The 24,577-nt window shown below is 45.9% G+C and overlaps 1 pseudogene; it reads left to right on the forward strand.

Annotated features, from left to right (window-relative positions):
* The first annotated feature begins 12,007 nt into the window (after window positions 1-12,007).
* The window catches only part of LOC139548257 (metabotropic glutamate receptor 5-like), a 106,794-nt pseudogene continuing 94,224 nt past the window's right edge, over window positions 12,008-24,577 (forward strand).

Raw genomic sequence — 24,577 nt, forward strand, 5'->3', positions numbered from 1 at the left:
TCCCTGGACACGTAGTAGTGAATCCCAGGACACGTAGTAGTGAATCCCTGGACACGTAGTAGTGAATCCCTGGACACGTAGTAGTGAATCCCTGGACACGTGGTTGTGAATCCCTGGACACGTAGTAGTGAATCCCTGGACACGTAGTAGTGAATCTCTGGACACGTAGTAGTGAATCCCTGGACACGTGGTAGTAAATCCCTGGACACGTGGTAGTGAATCCCTGGACACGTAGTAGTGAATCCCTGGACACGTAGTAGTGAATCCCTGGACACGTAGTAGTGAATCCCTGGACACGTAGTAGTGAATCCCTGGACACGTAGTAGTGAATCCCTGGACACGTAGTAGTGAATCCCTGGACACGTAGTAGTGAATCCCTGGACACGTAGTAGTGAATCCCTGGACACGTAGTAGTGCATCCCTGGACACGTAGTAGTGAATCCCTGGACACGTAGTAGTGAATCCCTGGACACGTAGTAGAGAATCCCTGGACACGTAGTAGAGAATCCCTGGACACGTAGTAGTGAATCCCTGGACACGTAGTAGTGAATCCCTGGACACGTAGTAGTGAATCCCTGGACACGTAGTAGTGAATCCCTGGACACGTAGTAGTGAATCCCTGGACACGTATTAGTGAATCCCATGACACGTAGTAGTGCATCCCTGGACACGTAGTAGTGAATCCCTGGACACGTAGTAGTGAATCCCTGGACACGTAGTAGTGAATCCCAGGACACGTAGTAGTGAATCCCTGGACACGTAGTAGTGAATCCCTGGACACGTAGTAGTGAATCCCTGGACACGTAGTAGTGAATCCCTGGACACGTAGTAGTGAATCCCTGGACACGTAGTAGTGAATCCCTGGACACGTAGTAGTGAATCCCTGGACACGTAGTAGTGAATCCCTGGACACGCAGTAGTGAATCCCTGGACACGTAGTACTGAATCCCTGGACACGTAGTAGTGAATCCCTGGACACGTAGTAGTGAATCCCTGGACACGTAGTAGTGAATCCCTGGACACGTGGTAGTGAATCCCTGGACACGTAGTAGTGCATCCCTGGACACGTAGTAGTGAATCCTTGGACACGTAGTAGTGAATCCCTGGACACGTAGTAGTGAATCCCATGACACGTAGTAGTGAATCCCTGGACACGTATTAGTGAATCCCTGGACACGTAGTAGTGAATCCCTGGACACGTAGTAGTGAATCGCTGGACACGTAGTAGTGAATCCCTGGACACGTAGTACTGAATCCCTGGACACGTATTAGTGAATCCCTGGACACGTAGTAGTGAATCCCTGGACACGTAGTAGTGAATCCCTGGACACGTAGTAGTGAATCCCTGGACACGTAGTAGTGAATCCCTGGACACGTAGTAGTGAATCCCTGGACACGTAGTAGTGAATCCCTGGACACGTAGTAGTGCATCCCTGGACACGTAGTAGTGAATCCCTGGACACGTAGTAGTGAATCCCTGGACACGTAGTAGTGAATCCCTGGACACGTGGTAGTGAATCCCTGGACACGTAGTAGTGAATCCCTGGACACGTAGTAGTGAATCCCTGGACACGTAGTAGTGAATCCCATGACACGTAGTAGTGCATCCCTGGACACTTAGTAGAGAATCCCTGGACACGTAGTAGTGAATCCCTGGACACGTAGTAGTGAATCCCTGGACACGTAGTAGTGAATCCCTGGACACGTAGTAGTGAATCCCTGGACACGTAGTAGTGAATCCCTGGACACGTATTAGTGAATCCCTGGACACGTAGTAGTGAATCCCTGGACACGTAGTAGTGAATCCCATGACACGTAGTAGTGCATCCCTGGACACGTAGTAGAGAATCCCTGGACACGTAGTAGTGAATCCCTGGACACGTAGTAGTGAATCCCTGGACACGTAGTAGTGAATTCCTGGACACGTAGTAGTGAATCCCTGGACACGTAGTAGTGAATCCACACAAACAGGTTCCTCCTGTCCTATTCCGGGTACTGTGGCCCGTGGGGCTCCTCCGATACCGTCACGTCCTGACAGAACCCCCGGCCCGACATGGCTCCGCAGGCTGACCCGTCTCCCTCCCAAACCGGGCAGCACTGCTTGTTCCGCAGCGCCTCTGTGTTGGCGCAGGACCTGGGGAACTGGCCCACACACGACCCCAGGAGCAGCAGCTCAAGCAGGCTACCCAACAACCAGAAATACCATGACTAACCAACTACCACAGCCTAGAGTTCTCTACACAGACTAACGAAGCACACGACGACGACGCGACTGCATCCGGCTGTCGTGACACAGCAGGTCCGGGGAAAAGAAAGAGTAATGTTAAGTCACATTATAACTTCCACTTGCCCACACCCTCTCTCATCCCCTCTCTGCTCCCCATACCATCACATGCTTGGGATGAATCCAGCCTCATTCTGTCTCCAGACCAGCTGACCCCAACCCTCTTCCCCCAGGCCTTGCCGGCCTGGAATGCGTGGGAATGATCTGGGGGGAGAGAGTGGAGTGGTTCCAACTTCCCAGGAACTCTCACATAGTATCCCATCTCACAGTGTGGAACAGATGAGCTACTGTACAGTGACTTCATGCTAATGTCTGCCGTTCACCACATTATCTCCAGAGTGAAACGACACTGGAGAAGATTTCACACCTGTCCCAGTGTGCGCAAAACAGGAACAGAGTAGCCTATTGTAGGCTAATGTTGCAATATAAATGGATACAGTTGTTTGAAATGAATTAGTGCTCAATGGTCAAGTCACCTGGACCTTATAGGCCTTCAGGTAGGCTATGTTACAGACACAGTGACAGTAACAATGATGTAGTTTATTCTTGGAAACAGAGAGGTAGAACCCCACTCGAAGCACGAACAGTAGGCCTAATTTGGAACAATGAGTGACACCTTTTGAACTGGGATACATGTGTATTATCCAGGTGTATTATCCAGGTGTATTATCCAGCTGTATTATCCAGGTGTATTATCCAGGTGTATTATCCAGGTGTATTATCCAGCTGTATTATCCAGCTGTATTATCCAGGTGTATTATCCAGCTGTATTATCCAGGTGTATTATCCAGCTGTATTATCCAGGTGTATTATCCAGCTGTATTATCCAGCTGTATTATCCAGGTGTATTATCCAGCTGTATTATCCAGCTGTAATATCCAGGTGTATTATCCAGCTGTATTATCCAGGTGTATTATCCAGGTGTATTATCCAGCTGTATTATCCAGCTGTATTATCCAGCTGTATTATCCAGCTGTATTATCCAGCTGTATTATCCAGGTGTATTATCCAGGTGTATTATCCAGCTGTATTATCCAGCTGTATTATCCAGGTGTATTATCCAGCTGTATTATCCAGCTGTATTATCCAGGTGTATTTTCCAGGTGTATTATCCAGGTGTATTATCCAGCTGTATTATCCAGGTGTATTATCCAGGTGTATTATCCAGGTGTATTATCCAGGTGTATTTTCCAGGTGTATTATCCAGGGGTATCATCCAGGTGTATTTTCCAGGTGTATTATCCAGGTGTATTATCATGTTCCGGGGAAAGGGTAGGCTGTTCTACTGTGTTTTTTTTGTGTGCAGATCATAAAGATCATAAAGCCGTCACATGTTCCCGCTGAGGGGCACGAGGTTTGGCTAATCCCGATGAAAACGCACTCGAGCGCGCGGGAATTAACATCATAGGATTACTGTGTCCACGGGGCTCGCCTGTTCTGTTAACCGAGAGTCTCTCCAACAGCAATCTCTCTCTCTCAAAAAAACACACACACACACACACACACACACACACACACACACACACACACACACACACACACACACACACACACACACACACACACACACACACACACACACACACACACACACACACACACCAGGAGAGGAAATCTGTGACCCTGGCCTGCAGTCAGATCTGTGGTCAGATAAGACCCACCGGTAATTGAGTGCAATTATAGCAGTTTGAATTTCCATCAGATTTTGGCTCAGTCGGTAGGCAGTGTTTTTGTATAACCCTTGTAGAAATAATATTGTATTTAGCCTACATAATCAATTGCTTGTTCTCTATAGGTTGTGCCTGCTCACATCGCATCCTTTCACACCGTAACAGGTGAAATGATTATGCACAGGCTTGCCATATCAGTCACACCTTTTTTCATGACCTACATTATATTCTGTAGGCCATTTGTTGCAACAATTATGACATGGGTTTTAAGAAACAAACCAACACCTTGAATTACAATAAAGACATTTTTTCCCGACTCTGATATCACGTTTCTGCAATTACAAATTAAGACGTTTAATGAATTTAAGAATTACCAGAAACAAATGAAGCATCAAAAAGCAAATTGGAAACTACTTATGATTCGTTACTGGTGTATGTACTGGTGTATGTACAGCCAACTCACCACTAGGTGGAGGTATGACCTGATCACATCCCACAGGACTACTATCGCTAGAGACAGTGATTTAGGATGATTTGGCTGTGCTAAAGGTAGACGTTGCCCTGGGAACAGATTTTGGATCAGTTTACTCTCACCAAATTTTAACCTTAGGGCAAAAAATCCCAGTCAGTTTAGGGCCAATTTATGTCAGTTTAGTGTGTAAGAGAGAGGGGTGCTTTGGTAGTATAGATTGTTATGATGTCTCTCTGATTACCTCCCCAGGCCTGGTTATTAGTACTAGATAGACATGAGCAACTTACTAGAGAGCACATGTTTCATCATTTAAATCCCCACTTATTAATATTTGTTGGTACTTGTGTCTAAGTGTCTATTTGCGTATATTTGTCCTACTTAGACAGAGAGAGCAAATCCCTGAGTAGTGGCATTAAATCAACAGTGTCTCTATGGAAACAGAGGATACCCAGTGTTGTTTTGAAATGCCATTGAATAATTAATTTACTTACTGTAACATTCTCTCTTATTTGTGTGTGTGTCTGTGTGCGTGCGTGCGTGCGTGTGTGCGTGTGCATGCACATGTGTGTGTGTGTGAGAGAGACAGAGTGAGAGAATGTTTTTGTGTCTGTGGGAGTACAGCATGTTTCTGTGTGTGTGTGTGTGTGTGTGTGTGTGTGTGTGTGTGTGTGTGTGTGTGTGTGTGTGTGTGTGTGTGTGTGTGTGTGTGTGTGTGTGTGTGTGTGTGTGTGTGTGTGTGTGTGTGTGTGAGAGAGAGAGAGAATATTTTATTGTCTGTGGGAGTACAGCATGTTTCTGTGTCTGTGTATGTGTGTGTGTGTGTGTGTGCGTGCGTGCGTGCGTGTGCGCGTGTGTGTGTGTGTGCGTGCATGCACATGTGTGTGTGAGAGAGAGAGAGTGAGAGAATGTTTTTGCGTCTGTGTGAGTACAGCATGTTTCTGTGTGTGTGTGTGTGTGTGTGTGTGTGTGTGTGTGTGTGTGTGTGTGTGTGTGTGTGTGTGTGTGTGTGTGTGTGTGTGTGTGTGTGTGTGTGTGTGTGTGTGTGTGTGCGCGCGTGCGTGTAGTTGTCTGTGCGAGTACAGCATATTTCTATGTCTGTGTATGTGTACGTATGTGTGTGTGCATGCGTGCGTGCGTGCGCACGTATGTATGTATGTGCCCGCATGCACATATGCGTGTGAGAGAGAGAGTGAGAGAATGTCTTTACGTCTAAACGCGCACAGTATGTTTCTGTGTGTCTATGTGTGTGTCCGTGTGCCAGAGTACGCGATCCCAGTCGTTGGTTCTAAATGTTCCATTGCCATCTTATCTCTTGCTTGCAGCTAGCCAACTACGCCTAATTTATGGTCACGTCAAACAGTGCAGCCAGAATAACAACCAAGTAGCTGCATTTGTTTAAGTTGACATTTATTTGGATACATCCATAACAATGAGCTAATGATGCATGATTTCACCTGGCATATGTGCTCATCTAACAACACATCTAACAACACAGCCAACAACACAGCTAACAACACAGCCAACAACACAGCCAACAACACAGCCAACAACACAGCCAACAACACAGCCAACAACACAGCCAACAACACAGCTAACAACACAGCCAACAACACAGCTAACAACACAGCCAACAACACAGCCAACAGCACAGCTAACAACACAGCCAACAACACAGCCAACAACACAGCCAACAACACAGCTAACAACACAGCCAACAACACAGCTAACAACACAGCCAACAACACAGCTAACAACACAGCTAACAACACAGCCAACAACACAGCCAACAACACAGCCAACAACACAGCTAACAACACAGCCAACAACACAGCCAACAACACAGCCAACAACACAGCCAACAACACAGCTAACAACACAGCCAACAACACAGCTAACAACACAGCCAACAACACAGCTAACAACACAGCTAACAACACAGCCAACAACACAGCCAACAACACAGCCAACAACACAGCTAACAACACAGCCAACAACACAGCCAACAACACAGCCAACAACACAGCCAACAACACAGCTAACAACACGGCCAACAACACAGCTAACAACACGGCCAACAACACAGCCAACAACACAGCTAACAACACAGCCAACAACACAGCCAACAACACAGCTAACAACACAGCCAACAACACAGCTAACAACACAGCCAACAACACAGCCAACAACACAGCCAACAACACAGCTAACAACACAGCCAACAACACAGCTAACAACACAGCCAACAACACAGTGAACAACACAGCTAACACAGCCAACAACACAGCCAACAACACAGCTAACAACACAGCCAACAACACAGTGAACAACACAGTCAACAACACAGCCAACAACACAGCCAACAACACAGACAACAACACAGCAAACAACACAGCCAACAACACAGCCAACAACACACGTCAGGACACTGTTGTTCAGAGGAGCTAGCCAACAACACAGCCAACAACACAGCCAACAACACAGCTAACAACACAGCCAACAACACAGCCAACAACACAGCCAACAACACAGCCAACAACACAGCTAACAACACGGCCAACAACACAGCTAACAACACGGCCAACAACACAGCCAACAACACAGCTAACAACACAGCCAACAACACAGCCAACAACACAGCTAACAACACAGCCAACAACACAGCTAACAACACAGCCAACAACACAGCCAACAACACAGCTAACAACACAGCCAACAACACAGCTAACAACACAGCCAACAACACAGTGAACAACACAGCTAACACAGCCAACAACACAGCCAACAACACAGCTAACAACACAGCCAACAACACAGTGAACAACACAGTCAACAACACAGCCAACAACACAGCCAACAACACAGACAACAACACAGCAAACAACACAGCCAACAACACAGCCAACAACACACGTCAGGACACTGTTGTTCAGAGGAGCTAGCCAACAACACAGCCAACAACACAGCCAACACAATCACTTCAAACTGAAGCTGGAAAGACTGCAAACTAGCTGCACTCCATTTCGTTTGACCTTTTTTCTATTGATAGTTCTTTTGTTTTCAGTAGATCCATAAATATGATGCTGATTCATGATTTCGACTGGCTGAGAAAAGCTGCCTGCCTGTCTGTCTCACCCCGACTCCCGACACGTTCATTACTATGGGACAGATAGAGGTCGAATTTGAATATTCAAACAATGTTGTAAATGAGACAGGCAGCAAGGTTTAGACAAATCTCTGCTGTTGAAAACTAAATGCTAGTCTAAAAGAAATGTGAGATAATGTCTAGATGCATTTTATAGTGGAGATCAAGTTTATAAGTTGCCTTGCTGGGCTTATGAGACAGTGGATTGCACAGTCAGATGGAACAGAGTAAATAGGCATTTTAACATCATAGATTTAGCAGATGATAACTTGTGGAATGGACACCAGCTGGATTTCCAGTTTTAACCAATCAGCATTCAGGATTAAACCCACACGTTGTGTAATATTAATTCAAGTCAATTTAAATCAATTCAGTTATTGATCACATTCAGATCAATGTGATAGAATTTAACCTCATGGGTCACAAAATGATTGACAGAACGTTCAAGCCTTGACCCAAACTTCCTCTGCTCTCCTTTTTTCTGAACAAATCCCTGCATGCAGATGTTTTGTGAGTATGGACCATTATAATCCAAATAATGTCTTCATTTAATATCATCTTGGGGTAGGTACATTTTTGAGCGGGAGAGATCTATAACTCTGCAGTGTGTGTGTGTGTGTGTAAGCTCGACTCTGGTGTTTGTGAGGGTAATTACAGCTTAGCAGTTCCATTGGCAAGTTGTCATTACATCTCTTTCGCAACAGCTGTCAGTGGTTGCCATGGTGACGTGACCCTGGAACATTCTCTGTTTCCATCTGTGATGAGCAGTTTCATTCAGGGTTTACATATCACATATGAAATGAAATGGAGGTTGTGCTATTTTGATTTGTGTGTGTGTGTGTGTGTGTGTTTGCGTGCATGAGCAGAACAGAACTCATAGTGTCCCATGACCTTTCTGCTGAGTCATATCTCCTCCACTGGGTTGGGGGGCTCTGGTTTGGCCAGTGGTGTCTCAATCTCAATGTTGATGGAGTTCGGAGGTTGAATTTTAGCTCAGTTCCTTTGAGTCTTGACATGCTCACACGCAGGCACACACACACACACACACACACACACACACACACACACACACACACACACACACACACACACACACACACACACACACACACACACACACACACACACACACACACACACACACACACACACACACACACACACACACACACACACACACAGGCTGTGTTAATGAAGCCCAGGTCTCTTTCCCTCACACAGAGCAGGTAATGTAATTTGGCCCAGCTGAACTATGAGGCAGTGAATGGAGCATTTCTATATTTGTGTCTTTATTAATGGATGTGTGCAATTGTGTGTGCTGTGACATTTAGCCTGTCTGTTTAAGTGTGCCTGTGAGAGAATAGAATCAGAGTATGAGAGAGAGAGAGAATGGGAGAGAGAGAGAAGGGGAGAGAGAGAGAAGGGGAGAGAGTGAGAGAGAAGGGGGGAGAGAGAGAGAGAAGGGTAGAGAGTGAGAGAAGGGGAGAGAGAGAGAGAGAGAAGGGAGAGATGTGAATCTTATAGTCAGACTGTCACTGCATCAGTTAAAGCTCTGAATGCTCAGCATGTATGTAGGTGTGTTCAAGTTAGTTTATTCATCATATACACATGATATACAGTACATGGAGTACACAGTGCAACGAACAACTACACTCTTAGAAAAAAGGATAACCCTCTGAAGAACCTTTTTGGTTCCTGGTAGAACTATTTTGGATTCCATGTAGAACCATCAGTGTAAATGGTTCTACATGGAACCAAAAGGGTTCCTCAAAGGGTTCTCCTATGGCGACAGCTGAAGAAACCTTTTAGGTTCTAGATAGCACCTTTTTACTGAAAGTAGCTCTCACAGTCAGAATTAGACCTTCATTCATGTTTCTCAAACGTCAAATTTCAACGTGCTTAAGGTCAGGTTTAGGCATTAACTCCCAATTTTTAAGGTTAGGGTTAGGTTTAGACATTAACTATGAAATGTGATGGTTAGTCAATAACTTCGAATGGTTAAGGTAAAGGTTAAGGTTTGTGTCACGAACCAGCTAGAAGTTCGTAACAAAAAGGGAGACAACGTGGAGATAAGGAATAACAAAATATACTTATTAACTGAAGTAAACTAAATACAATTAACAATGGTGTGTGTAGTCAGTAGTCAGTAGTGTAAGTGAGTGGTTGCGTGCATAAATGTGATAATGAGGGGTGTTGAAAGGTGCCAAAGCAAACAAACCAAACGGCCACAAAAATGCCACAACAAAATCTAACAGTGTGTCTGCATGGAGAGAGTCTCCTCCATGATTGGGGAAGAGGTGCATTTATCCTGGGACACACCCGGGCCCAGGTGTGTCCCATGTCGCTGACGACCCTCCCGGCTCCGCCCGCCAGCATCCTAATAAGGAAAACAAGAGCAAAGAGAAAGAATACGGCAGACAGAGTGGGAGGGGCGTCACAGTTTGGGATAGGCTTAAAACAAAAATCTAAAAAACAACTCTCTAGTCCTGGATTTGAACTTGCAACCTTTTGAATCAGATGCTTACAGCTATCTGCCATCCCTGCCCACAACATCATAGTAAAAACAAAACTTACTTGAAGGTAACAGCGCTCATGGTTGCCCCTAGTGGCAGGTTTCCACCTCGTCTCCCAATGTCCTCAGACATGGATGAACATTGAGTTCTGACTTGTATCCCGGGTGACCTGGATGGCAATGAAATGCTTACCTGCAGGTCCACCTCGCTGCAGGTCCACCTCGCTGCAGGTCCACCTCGCTGCAGGTCCACCTCGCCCCAGGTTCACCTCTCCCCAGGTTCAACTCTCCCCAGGTTCACCTCTCCCCAGGTTCAACTCTCCCCAGGTTCGCCTCTCCCCAGGTTCGCCTCTCTCCAGGTTCTTCTCTCCCCAGGTTCACCTCTCCCCAGGTTCACCTCTCCCCAGGTTCACCTCTCCCCAGGTTCAACTCTCCCCAGGTTCACCTCTCCCCAGGTTCTTCTCTCCCCAGGTTCAACTCTCCCCAGGTTCTTCTCTCCCCAGGTTCAACTCTCCCCAGGTTCACCTCTCCCCAGGTTCAACTCTCCCCAGGTTCAACTCTCCCCAGGTTCACCTCTCCCCAGGTTCTTCTTTCCCCAGGTTCACCTCTCCCCAGGTTCACCTCTCCCCAGGTTCACCTCTCCCCAGGTTCAACTCTCCCCAGGTTCACCTCTCCCCAGGTTCAACTCTCCCCAGGTTCAACTCTCCCCAGGTTCACCTCTCCCCAGGTTCTTCTCTCCCCAGGTTCTTCTCTCCCCAGGTTCACCTCTCCCCAGGTTCACCTCTCCCCAGGTTCTTCTCTCTCCAGGTTCTTCTCTCCCCAGGTTCTTCTCTCCCCAGGTTCTTCTCTCCCCAGGTTCTTCTCTCCCCAGGTTCTTCTCTCCCCAGGTTCTTCTCTCCCCAGGTTCTCCTCTCCCCAGGTTCGCCTCTCCCCAGGTTCTTCTCTCCCCAGGTTCACCTCTCCCCAGGTTCTTCTCTCCCCAGGTTCTTCTCTCCCCAGGTTCTTCTCTCTCCAGGTTCTTCTCTCTCCAGGTTCTTCTCTCTCCAGGTTCTTCTCTCCCCAGGTTCTTCTCTCCCCAGGTTCTTCTCTCCACAGGTTCTTCTCTCTCCAGGTTCTTCTCTCCCCAGGTTCTTCTCTCCCCAGGTTCTTCTCTCCCCAGGTTCTTCTCTCCCCAGGTTCTTCTCTCCCCAGGTTCTTCTCTCCCCAGGTTCTTCTCTCCCCAGGTTCTTCTCTCCCCAGGTTCTTCTCTCCCCAGGTTCACCTCTCCCCAGGTTCTTCTCTCCCCAGGTTCTTCTCTCCCCAGGTTCTTCTCTCCCCAGGTTCACCTCTCCCCAGGTTCTTCTCTCCCCAGGTTCACCTCTCCCCAGGTTCACCTCTCCCCAGGTTCAACTCTCCCCAGGTCCTTCTCTCCCCAGGTTCTTCTCTCTCCAGGTTCTTCTCTCCACAGGTCCTTCTCTCCCCAGGTTCTTCTCTCCCCAGGTTCACCTCTCCCCAGGTTCTTCTCTCTCCAGGTTCACTTCTTGACAACAATATAATAAATAAATGGGTAAAGAAAGAGTAATATAGAAAAAAACGATGAGATAAAAATGGAATAGTAATTTAGCACAAACATTTTGAGAAAACAAAGAATTAAAGATGAAATGCACACTAAATATCAAAGTCTAGAGGAAGCCTGCTAGATGTCCGACCTATCCAGCCCGCCATGTGTGTGTTTGTGTGTGTAGGCTCCCTCTAGACTTTGCTATTTAATGTGTATTTAGTGTGTATTTCTGCTTTAAATTCTTTGTTTGCTTTTAATGGTCTTCTAATCCCTCTAGCATTTGGCTGGCGATTTAATCCTGGCCTTGTTTATGACCAAGCCCCTAAAGACTCCTCCTGAATCTGTATCCGCCCATCCATCCATTCACACAAACACACTTAGCCTATACACATTGAAAAGAGAGAGCACACAGAGAGTGCTGAGTGAAACACAGAGTGAGATACAGTTAGAGAGAAAGCGAGAGAGAGAGAGAGAGCAGAACGTGTCAGATCTTTGGGAGCCGTGCAGTGTGAGGGCGACAGACAGAGAGCGAGCGAAGAGCATGGGAACAAAGACTAGGGATTCCGTCGTTGCCAGGATGAAAAAGTGGTATAATCACAACCATGATGCTCCGATCGGTGTGTGAAGAGTGGGGGTTTCTCCAAGACATGCACCGTGGCCTAGTTGAGGTAGGCCTATTCAACTAGCGTTTCCCATATAACTTTTGGATGAGTCTTACATTCAGGAAAAACAACAGAGCAGTCAATTGTATTTATGTTTCTGTAAAAAGCATTGGGTTAAAAATGCAAAGTAATACATTTTCAATTTCAAATGTAGGCTTTTACATTGATAGGATACTGTTGAGTTGTATTATTTTGTTCCTAAACGAAGGCTTTTACATTGATAGGATACTGTTGAGGTGTATTATTTTGTTCCTAAACGAAGGCTTTTACATTGATAGGATACTGTTGAGGTGTATTATTTTGTTCCTAAACGAAGGCTTTTACATTGATAGGATACTGTTGAGGTGTATTATTTTGTTCCTAAACGAAGGCTTTTACATTGATAGGATACTGTTGAGGTGTATTATTTTGTTCCTAAACGAAGGCTTTTACATTGATAGGATACTGTTGAGGTGTATTATTTTGTTCCTAAACGAAGGCTTTTACATTGATAGGATACTGTTGAGGTGTATTATTTTGTTCCTAAACGAAGGCTTTTACATTGATAGGATACTGTTGAGGTGTATTATTTTGTTCCTAAACGAAGGCTTTTACATTGATAGGATACTGTTGAGGTGTATTATTTTGTTCCTAAACGAAGGCTTTTACATTGATAGGATACTGTTGAGGTGTATTATTTTGTTCCTAAACGAAGGCTTTTACATTGATAGGATACTGTTGAGGTGTATTATTTTGTTCCTAAACGAAGGCTTTTACATTGATAGGATACTGTTGAGGTGTATTATTTTGTTCCTAAACGAAGGCTTTTACATTGATAGGATACTGTTGAGGTGTATTATTTTGTTCCTAAACGAAGGCTTTTACATTGATAGGATACTGTTGAGGTGTATTATTTTGTTCCTAAACGAAGGCTTTTACATTGATAGGATACTGGTGAACAGGTTAGATGAGTGTGTTTTCACGATGAGAGGCGGGCTGGCGGATGTTTACTCGTGCATCATTGGCAATTGTGTTAAAGCCCGGTTGATCTCATCTGATTCCCGCGGTATTTGTGGCATCCTGGAATTAGTGTTTATAACACAAAACTGTCCTCTCGTGGACTGCATTCTATTAATTGGAAATATAATATGATATCAGGAACATTTTAGCACCAAAGCATATTTTGACTGCCTGCAACAAAGCTTCTAGCTTTGTGATAGGCTATATTAATATTAGATAGTATAATAGCCTAACTATGTGTATTGTTCCTGCCTGCTGATGACAGTACTAATGATTTAGACTGCTGTTTGTGTTACTGAGACCAGCCTAATGTGTGTGTGTGTGTGTGTGACAGTGTCATTGATCAATAAACACACCCAGATGCTCATTCCATCAATATGTCTCAGGATGGCCACGGGGTGGTAGACTTGACATTCTCCTTTTGAGAGGACACACACATGCACACACACACATGCACACACACAAACAGACACACACACACTTTTAGTCACTGTGTGTGTGTTGTGTGATCTGGTGATCAGTGTGTTTGGTGATCTAGCCTAGTGTCACTGGTTCAATGCGGGGATTCATTCACAAACACTAGAATAGAGAAACTCAAAGGCACCGAACCGGACTTTTACTGGAGGGAAAGGCGCGCGCTGAGCGGGGCTTCGAATGACACGAGCCAGTCACCTTGCGGTCTGAAAGCGGCAGGCGCAGCAGGAAATTACCCAAACAAAAAACACAAGCTCACCAACCGCAGTTCTCCCTGAGTGGAGTTGTGTCAGACAAACACATATGACAGTCACTCCTCAGCACAGTGTGAGGATATAGAGAGCGGTCAGATAACGCTGCCCCGTCGCGAGACAGACTGGCTGAGAGGAGATAGAGAGAGGGGGATTGAGAGACCAGCGCAGAGAACAGAAGAGGGGGTTTGGCGCGCGATGCGTGAGCAGACATAGCACCGGCAGAGTTTGTGCGTGACATGAAGACGAGATGAGCTCGAGCTGTGGCCTTGGTCGCGAGCAGCCGGTGCTGGTTCTGCCGTTATCCCGTCGAAATTAACGAGGTCGTAGGCTACACGTGATGACACGAGCCCCCCGACTGTGGCAGGGTCAGATTGACACGGTAAGGCTCTCTGTGTATAGATTTGGATTTAACGTAACTGCGCGTTCAGCCTGTGGATGCAACAGTGAGACACAGCAGATAGCCTACACTATGTTGACTTCAAATGGAATGGAGAGACATGATTTTGGTTGACGTCAGACAATGCTAATACTCATTTCAGATGATGTCTCTGTCATGTTTTTGCATTAATTGCCCGTTAAAAGCTCCTGCCAACGTGCATATATCCTGACGTTACCGGGGTTGGTTATTGGTACCGTACCCCCTCCCCCAAATGCTACAGACTCGCTGTTCTCTCGCTCTGACATAATTCCGTGTAGCAGACAGCCTTCTTGCACTCCTGTCTTTAAGTCTGTCTGAACGGTGAGGATTTAGTTTAACATTGTCAAGAGAAAGATGCAAGTTACAGAACTCTCTTCTCTGCAATGGTTGAGTGGGTAAACGGTGGCGCGCGCGACGACTGTTGTTACGGTTCAATTTCAGCACCGCGGACAGCTCCGGAGGACAAGCGCATGCAGCTACCACATCCGTCCCGTTTACACAGGCTATGAGACAGACATACAGACCATCGCCACGTCTTGTTATTTGACATTGTTAACCATGGAGCCAGGAGCGGACTGGGACAAGAAAGGCCCTGCCTTTTCTAACACACGGACCCATTTGTTTCCATAATGCCACCATTATTAGCCAGATAATAAAACATTTGAAGAAAAAAAGTTAGACAGGCCCACTGGGCTAAAAATGGACCAGCCAGTCAGCCCCTTTCGGGCCAGTCAGCCCCTGCTTGGAGCACATACCCATTGGAAGACTTCACAGGAGCATCCATATAGGCTACACAGCACAGAGATCCTATATGTCCTTTTACGGACACAGGCTCATCATGTGAAAATCATGCTATCATCTCCCGCTCTGTTTACTCAACCAATCAATGACAACATCTACGAGCAATTTCAATCACCCAGACTGTTGATTGACCGGTGTATTAACGGGGTTTATTTAAAGCGTTAACCGTGGTGTGTTGAATGTGGCAGCCTAGCCTGTCAATTTCTACTGGTGTGAGAGAAGCGCAGTGTCCTCTGTAGCCTACGGGCTGATAAACGTGCATGCCTAATTGAGAAGATATATGTTTCTGTGAATGGGATATAGGGGGAAGTAATTCGGTTCCGTAATAAAGTGAGATGTGCTCTATACGACAGGTATGCAATACCGCCCGCAGCCTTGGCGAGGAAGAGAGCGCGCGAGAGAAAGAGAGAGAAAGAGAGAAAGAGAGAAAGAGAGAGAGAGAGAGAGAGTGAGAGACGGTGGTGGAGGAGTCTGTATCATAATAAATCAGTCTCGCGGGCTGCAGGATGAATAGCTCTGAGGAAGAGGTCGGTGCAGCGTAATGGACCCAGCGCGAGCAGCTCTCCCGTTTACGGCGCTGTAATGATGCTGTCATATTAATTACATCCCTTGACCCAATCGTTTCCCGCCTACTGCTCGAGCTGTTGGGCCCGCCACTCTGCCAACATTCCGACGACCTTGATCAGGTCTATTTGCATAAACATCAAAAACTTCAAGCGTTAACGCTGGACCCATCCCCTAAAAACGAATCTGTGTACCGTGCTTCCCGCCGCTTGAAATATGTTATACCTGTGGTTGACATGTGGTTATGCGTAGTTGAGGTGAGGTTGAATATATACTGAACAAAAATATAAATGCAACAATTTAAACTATTTTACTGAGTTACAGTTAATATAAAGAAATCAGTCAATTGAAATAAATTCATTAGGCCCTAGTCTATGGATTTCACATGACTGGGCAGGGGCGCAGCCATGGGTGGGCCTGGGAGGGCATAGGGCCACCCACTTGGGAGCTAGGCCGACCCACTGAGGAGCCAGGCCCAGTCAATCAGAATGAGTTTTTCCCCACAAAATGGCTTTATTACAGACAGAAATACTCCTCAATTTCATCAGCTGCCCGGGTGGCTAGTCTCAGATGATCCCGCAGGTGAAGAAGCCAGATGTGGAGGTCCTGGGCTGATGTGGTTATACGTGGTCTTCGGTTGTGAGGCATTCTCTAAAACAACGTTGGATTCTCTAAAACAACGCTTATGGTAGAGAAATTAATAGCTCTGGTGGACATTCCTGCAGTCAGCATGCCATTTGCACGCTCCCTCAAAACTTGAGACACCTGTGGCATTGTGTTGTGTGACAAAACTGCACATTTTAGAGTGGCCTTTTATTGTCCCCAGCACAAGGTGCACCTGTGTACTAATTAACAGGGATGTAAACAAATGTGTGCACAAAATTGGAGAGAAATAAGCTTTTTGTGCATCTGAAAAATTTCTGGGACCTTTTATTTCTGCTCATGAAACATGGGACCAACACTTCACATGTTGCTTTGATATTTTTGTTCAGTATATTTGCTTAAAATACAAACAAGTTTTAGTTATAGTTTATGACATTAGATAGACGGACCGTGTTGTTCATCATGAGCAGTTTGTGAATTGGACCTTTGAAAAGCTACACAAGGCCTCAATCATGCAATTTATAGTGATATTCTGATGAGGCAACGGTGTGAAACTGGTAGGATTCATGTGAGAGTATGAGGCTGTTTGGATAGGTTTTCACTGGGTATGGTTCCTGTGCTCTGAGGCTTGGTCTGGTGTTGTATGTTATTGTTCTCCTTCTCCATTTAGCAGTGAGTCCTCTGGCAGCCTTCCTTGCTCCCTGATGTGTCACAGGAAGATAACACATTGATCTTAAAACAGCAAAGTAAGCCACTGTAAAGGATTGATTTCCCCTGCCGCATTCAGCCCCTAACCCCCCACTACCTCTGTTTACAGGTAATGACCCGCCCCTTTACCTGTCTGTTACCTGTTACCATGGAGACCACTGCTTCACCATAGAGGAGGATATTCCTCAACCAACCAGGTTTCGACCAGAAGGATTCAAAAGTATTTCCCAGGATACACTGCTTCTCACTGGCACTCGTTATTGCTAACGTGGCAATGGCCTTTCCTTGACCTCTGCAGCAGGAGGAGGAAGAGGAAGTCTCCATTTTTTTGTTAGTTTTTTTTGGCTTGCCACCACTCCCCAATATGGAGAGGAACTTTACTCTTATGAAACGTAATAGTTCTTGATCAACCTGGACATCATCAAGACACGTCATCAAGACACATCATCACGTCATCAAGACACATCATCAAGACACGTCATCAAGACACGTCATCAAGACACATCATCAAGACACGTCATCAAGACATATTCTTAGTTAACAAACTGACCGATGAGATGATCTGGGTCATCCTGGCCCTGCCCATGTGGGCGTGGCGTGGGACTGTTGGCGATTCCCAGTCTAACGAGCGGCGAGTCGTGGCACACATCTCTGGTGACATCATCATAGGAGCCCTGTTCTCTGTCCATCACCAGCCGACAGCGGACAAGGTACAGCCCTCTGAGACTAAGACAACCTGAATGGACACATGAATGACTGATGGTGTGAGTGTGATGGACAGTGGGGGCTGAAATGACTGGCACCCCGATAAAGATTAGCCAAAATGACTGTATACAATAAATCATTTAAATACTGAGCTATATTGTTTGCTCAAAAAAAGGCTTCCAATCCATGTGCCAATTCTGTTTAGCAAACAGCAGGTGTTTACATTTGTTGGATAAGATTAAAATGTAGCTCTTTGGCTCTGCACACCAGTGGGAATGTATGAGCAGAACAGAACCCCATACCTACTGTCAAATATGATGCTAGATCTTTAGTATTATGGGTCTGTTAATTTTCCACTGGTCCTGAGGTCCTTGTTAAGGTCAACATCATTATGAACTTTACCCACTAGCAGTACATTTTAGCCCAAACCTGGTTGCCTCTGCAAGTGAATCTTCCAGCAAGACTAACCCTAAGCACGCTGTCACGACTTCTGCCGAAGTCGATGCCTCTCCTTGTTCGGGCGGTGTTCGGCGGGCGACGTCGCCGGTCTTCTAGCAATCGCTGATCCATTTTTCATTTTCCATTTGTTTTGTCTCGTTTTTCCCACACACCTGGTTTTCATTTCCCAATTACTGCTCATGTATTTAACCCTCTGTTTCCCCCATGTCTTTGTGTGTGATTGTTTATGGTTAAGGTCGGTACGTTTCCGGCTGGTTTGTTCCAGGTGCTGTGTTCACCCGTGTTGTATGGCAACCATTATTGTTCGCACATTGATTTTGTTACTTTGTGCTATTTTCGCAAGTAAAGTGCATTGTTCACTCATCTCTGCTCTCCTGCGCCTGACTTCATGCACCAGCTACACCCACCGCCTGACACACACATCAAAATCCAAAATGGAAACGATGTATCAGCCACAAAATCAACATTTTGCTATGGCCATCTTAGCTTCCAGACTTGAAACCCATTGAAAACCTGTGGTTTGAATTGAAGAGGACAGTCCATATGTCTGAATTGAAGAGGACAGTCCATATGTCTGAATTGAAGAGGACAGTCCATATGTCTTTGAATTGAAGAGGACAGTCCATATGTCTGAATTGAAGAGGACAGTCCATATGTCTGAATTGAAGAGGACAGTCCATATGTCTGAATTGAAGAGGACAGTCCATATGTCTTTGAATTGAAGAGGACAGTCCATATGTCTGAATTGAAGAGGACAGTCCATATGTCTTTGAATTGAAGAGGACAGTCCATATGTCTGAATTGAAGAGGACAGTCCATATGTCTGTGAATTGAAGAGGACAGTCCATATGTCTGAATTGAAGAGGACAGTCCATATGTCTGAATTGAAGAGGACAGTCCATATGTCTGAATTGAAGAGGACAGTCCATATGTCTGAATTGAAGAGGACAGTCCATATGTCTGAATTGAAGAGGACAGTCCATATGTCTGAATTGAAGAGGACAGTCCATATGTCTGAATTGAAGAGGACAGTCCATATGTCTGAATTGAAGAGGACAGTCCATATGTCTGAATTGAAGAGGACAGTCCATATGTCTTTGAATTGAAGAGGACAGTCCATATGTCTGAATTGAAGAGGACACTCCATATGTCTTTGAATTGAAGAGGACAGTCCATATGTCTGAATTGAAGAGGACAGTCCATATGTCTTTGAATTGAAGAGGACAGTCCATATGTCTTTGAATTGAAGAGGACAGTCCATATGTCTTTGAATTGAAGAGGACAGTCCAGATGTCTTTGAATTGAAGAGGACAGTCCATATGTCTTTGAATTGAAGAGGACAGTCCATATGTCTGAATTGAAGAGGACACTCCATATGTCTTTGAATTGAAGAGGACAGTCCATATGTCTGAATTGAAGAGGACAGTCCATATGTCTGAATTGAAGAGGACAGTCCATATGTCTGAATTGAAGAGGACAGTCCATATGTCTATGAATTGAAGAGGACAGTCCATATGTCTTTGAATTGAAGAGGACAGTCCATATGTCTGAATTGAAGAGGACAGTCCATATGTCTTTGAATTGAAGAGGACAGTCCATATGTCTGAATTGAAGAGGACACTCCATATGTCTATGAATTGAAGAGGACAGTCCATATGTCTATGAATTGAAGAGGACAGTCCATATGTCTTTGAATTGAAGAGGACAGTCCATATGTCTGAATTGAAGAGGACAGTCCATATGTCTATGAATTGAAGAGGACAGTCCATATGTCTATGAATTGAAGAGGACAGTCCATATGTCTGAATTGAAGAGGACAGTCCATATGTCTATGAATTGAAGAGGACAGTCCATATGTCTGAATTGAAGAGGACAGTCCATATGTCTGAATTGAAGAGGACAGTCCATATGTCTGAATTGAAGAGGACAGTCCATATGTCTTTGAATTGAAGAGGACAGTCCATATGTCTGAATTGAAGAGGACAGTCCATATGTCTATGAATTGAAGAGGACAGTCCATATGTCTTTGAATTGAAGAGGACAGTCCATATGTCTGAATTGAAGAGGACAGTCCATATGTCTATGAATTGAAGAGGACAGTCCATATGTCTGATGAAGGGCGTTGCAGAAGAGGACAGTCCATATGTCTGAATTGAAGAGGACAGTCCATATGTCTATGAATTGAAGAGGACAGTCCATATGTCTATGAATTTGAAGAGGACAGTCCATATGTCTGAATTGAAGAGGACAGTCCATATGTCTTTGAATTGAAGAGGACAGTCCATATGTCTGAATTGAAGAGGACAGTCCATATGTCTGAATTGAAGAGGACAGTCCATATGTCTGAATTGAAGAGGACAGTCCATATGTCTGAATTGAAGAGGACACTCCATATGTCTATGAATTGAAGAGGACAGTCCATATGCACAGACAAAGGATATCAGGGATCTGGAAGGGTTCTGAATGGAGGACTGGTCTAAGATCTCTCCCAATGTGTTCTCCAACTCAGAAAACAGTGTTGTTATCCTCGCATAGTGAAGGAAGGTTTTAAAGGTATTTAAAACAGAGGTGTCAATAATTTTGACCCCTACCTTTTTGAGAAAAAAACTATTACTTGTTAAACATAATATATTTCTCTGAGCAATTGTATTAGTATACAATAACACAATTTCCCAAAACTGTTTTAGCATACAATATGGCTCAGTTTTTGAATTATTTATTTTATACAGTCATTTTTGCTATTCTTTGTCAAGGGGTGTCAATAATTTCAGACTGTGTGTCGGTGTATGTTATCCACCCAAGGTGTAAGAAATCAAATCAAATTAAATAGCGTAAGCAGTACGCTATCCAGTGTGTGTGTGTGTGTGTGTAGTGATGCTGTATATGTGTGTGTGACGACGTGTGTGTTCCTCCCCCAGGTACACGAACGTAAATGCGGCTCGGTGCGCGAGCAGTACGGTATCCAGCGTGTTGAAGCCATGATGCACACTCTAGACCGTATCAACGCTGACCCCCGTATCCTCCCCAACATCAGCCTGGGCTGTGAGATAAGAGACTCCTGCTGGCACTCTGCTGTGGCCCTGGAGCAGAGCATTGAGTTCATACGAGACTCCCTGGTGTCCTCCGACGAGGCCGAGGTGGGGGGAGGCAGTGTGTGGGGGGGAGGCGGGGGAGGAGCCGATGGGAGGGGAGGGCCGAGGTGTGCGGACCCTGCTGCAACCCCCATGCGGGGGAAGAAGCCCATCGTCGGGCTGATAGGACCAGGTTCCAGCTCTGTGGCCATTCAGGTCCAGAACCTCCTACAGCTCTTCAACATACCCCAGATCGCCTACTCTGCTACCAGCATGGACCTCAGTGACAAGGTAGGCACACAATTATTTTCTAGTATGTTTGACTCTATTCTATTTTCTCTGATCTACTTCATTCTATTCTATTTTATTAGTACTTTATGAGTATCCTACTGTGTTTCTCTTCAACAGAATCTGTATAAACACTTTATAAGTACTGTTTCTCTCCAACAGTCTGTATAAGTACTTTATAAGTACTGTTTCTCTCCAACAGTCTGTATAAGTACTTTATAAGTACTCTTTCTCTCCAACAGAGTCTGTATAAGTACTTTATAAGTACTGTTCCTCTCCAACAGAGTCTGTATAAGTACTTTATAAGTACTGTTTTTCTCCAACAAAGTTTGTATAAGTACTTTATAAGTACTGTTTTTTCCAACAGAGTTTGTATAAGTACTTTATGAGGGTGGTGCCATCGGATGCTCAGCAGGCCAGAGCCATGGTGGACATTGTCAAGAGATACAACTGGAGCTACGTCTCTGCCATACACACAGAGGGTAAGAATACACAAGCCCCCTACAGTGGCAGGGTAAGAATACACAAGCCCCCCTACAGTGGCAGGGTAAGAATACACAAGCCCCCCTACAGTGGCAGGGTAAGAATACACAAGCCCCCTACAGTGGCAGGGTAAGAATACACAAGCCCCCCTACAGTGGCAGGGTAAGAATACACAAGCCCCCTACAGTGGCAGGGTAAGAATACACAAGCCCCCCTACAGTGGCAGGGTAAGAATACACAAGCCCCCTACAGTGGCAGGGTAAGAATACACAAGCCCCCTACAGTGGCAGGGTAAGAATACACAAGCCCCCCTACAGTGGCAGGGTAAGAATACACAAGCCCCCTACAGTGGCAGGGTAAGAATACACAAGCCCCCTACAGTGGCAGGGTAAGAATACACAAGCCCCCTACAGTGGCAGGGTAAGAATACACAAGCCCCCTACAGTGGCAGGGTAAGAATACACAAGCCCCCTACAGTGGCAGGGTAAGAATACACAAGCCCCCTACAGTGGCAGGGTAAGAATACACAAGCCCCCCTACAGTGGCAGGGTAAGAATACACAAGCCCCCTACAGTGGCAGGGTAAGAATACACAAGCCCCCTACAGTGGCAGGGTAAGAATACACAAGCCCCCTACAGTGGCAGGGTAAGAATACACAAGCCCCCCTACAGTGGCAGGGTAAGAATACACAAGCCCCCTACAGTGGCAGGGTAAGAATACACAAGCCCCCCTACAGTGGCAGGGTAAGAATACACAAGCCCCCTACTGTGGCAGGGTAAGAATACACAAGCCCCCTACAGTGGCAGGGTAAGAATACACAAGCCCCCCTACAGTGGCAGGGTAAGAATACACAAGCCCCCTACTGTGGCAGGGTAAGAATACACAAGCCCCCTACAGTGGCAGGGTAAGAATACACAAGCCCCCTACTGTGGCAGGGTAAGAATACACAAGCCCCCTACAGTGGCAGGGTAAGAATACACAAGCCCCCTACTGTGGCAGGGTAAGAATACACAAGCCCCCTACAGTGGCAGGGTAAGAATACACAAGCCCCCTACTGTGGCAGGGTAAGAATACACAAGCCCCCTACTGTGGCAGGGTAAGAATACACAAGCCCCCTACAGTGGCAGGGTAAGAATACACAAGCCCCCTACAGTGGCAGGGTAAGAATACACAAGCCCCCTACAGTGGCAGGGTAAGAATACACAAGCCCCCTACTGTGACAGGGTAAGAATACACAAGCCCCCTACAGTGGCAGGGTAAGAATACACAAGCCCCCTACAGTGGCAGGGTAAGAATACACAAGCCCCCTACAGTGGCAGGGTAAGAATACACAAGCCCCCTACAGTGGCAGGGTAAGAATACACAAGCCCCCTACAGTGGCAGGGTAAGAATACACAAGCCCCCTACAGTGGCAGGGTAAGAATACACAAGCCCCCTACAGTGGCAGGGTAAGAATACACAAGCCCCCTACAGTGGCAGGGTAAGAATACACAAGCCCCCTACAGTGGCAGGGTAAGAATACACAAGCCCCCCTACAGTGGCAGGGTAAGAATACACAAGCCCCCTACAGTGGCAGGGTAAGAATACACAAGCCCCCCTACAGTGGCAGGGTAAGAATACACAAGCCCCCTACAGTGGCAGGGTAAGAATACACAAGCCCCCTACAGTGGCAGGGTAAGAATACACAAGCCCCCTACAGTGGCAGGGTAAGAATACACAAGCCCCCTACAGTGGCAGGGTAAGAATACACAAGCCCCCTACAGTGGCAGGGTAAGAATACACAAGCCCCCTACAGTGGCAGGGTAAGAATACACAAGCCCCCTACAGTGGCAGGGTAAGAATACACAAGCCCCCTACAGTGGCAGGGTAAGAATACACAAGCCCCCCTACAGTGGCAGGGTAAGAATACACAAGCCCCCTACAGTGGCAGGGTAAGAATACACAAGCCCCCTACAGTGGCAGGGTAATAATACGCTCTGTGTGTCTTTCCATCTTCTTTTTCTGCTGCTCTGTGGCCATTCACACAAACAAGCACATTTGAGAGAATGTGTTTTTGATATTGAGTTTGTGTGTTTCCCTCTTCCCATTCACATCCATGCCTCTTTTTCTACACTATATTGCTTCCTCTTCTGGCCCTCCCATCCTCTCTCTGGGCGCTGATGACTGGCTGTAATTCATCTGTGCTTTGGCCACAAAGGGAAGCAGGTCTTTAGCTGAACTGTTAATTAGAGTTACACCTTAACACACACACACACACACACACACACACACACACACACACACACACACACACACACACACACACACACACACACACACACACACACACACACACACACACACACACACACACACACACACACACACACACGTACACATGTACACACACACTGAGGGTCTGGCACTGGACTCCTCATTCCCTCCAGCATCGCCTAAGGGCCAAACTTCTATGTCAAATTGAGTGTATG

Source organism: Salvelinus alpinus, chromosome 21 (genome assembly GCF_045679555.1).
Source record: "Salvelinus alpinus chromosome 21, SLU_Salpinus.1, whole genome shotgun sequence".
NCBI classification, from domain to species: domain Eukaryota; kingdom Metazoa; phylum Chordata; class Actinopteri; order Salmoniformes; family Salmonidae; genus Salvelinus; species Salvelinus alpinus.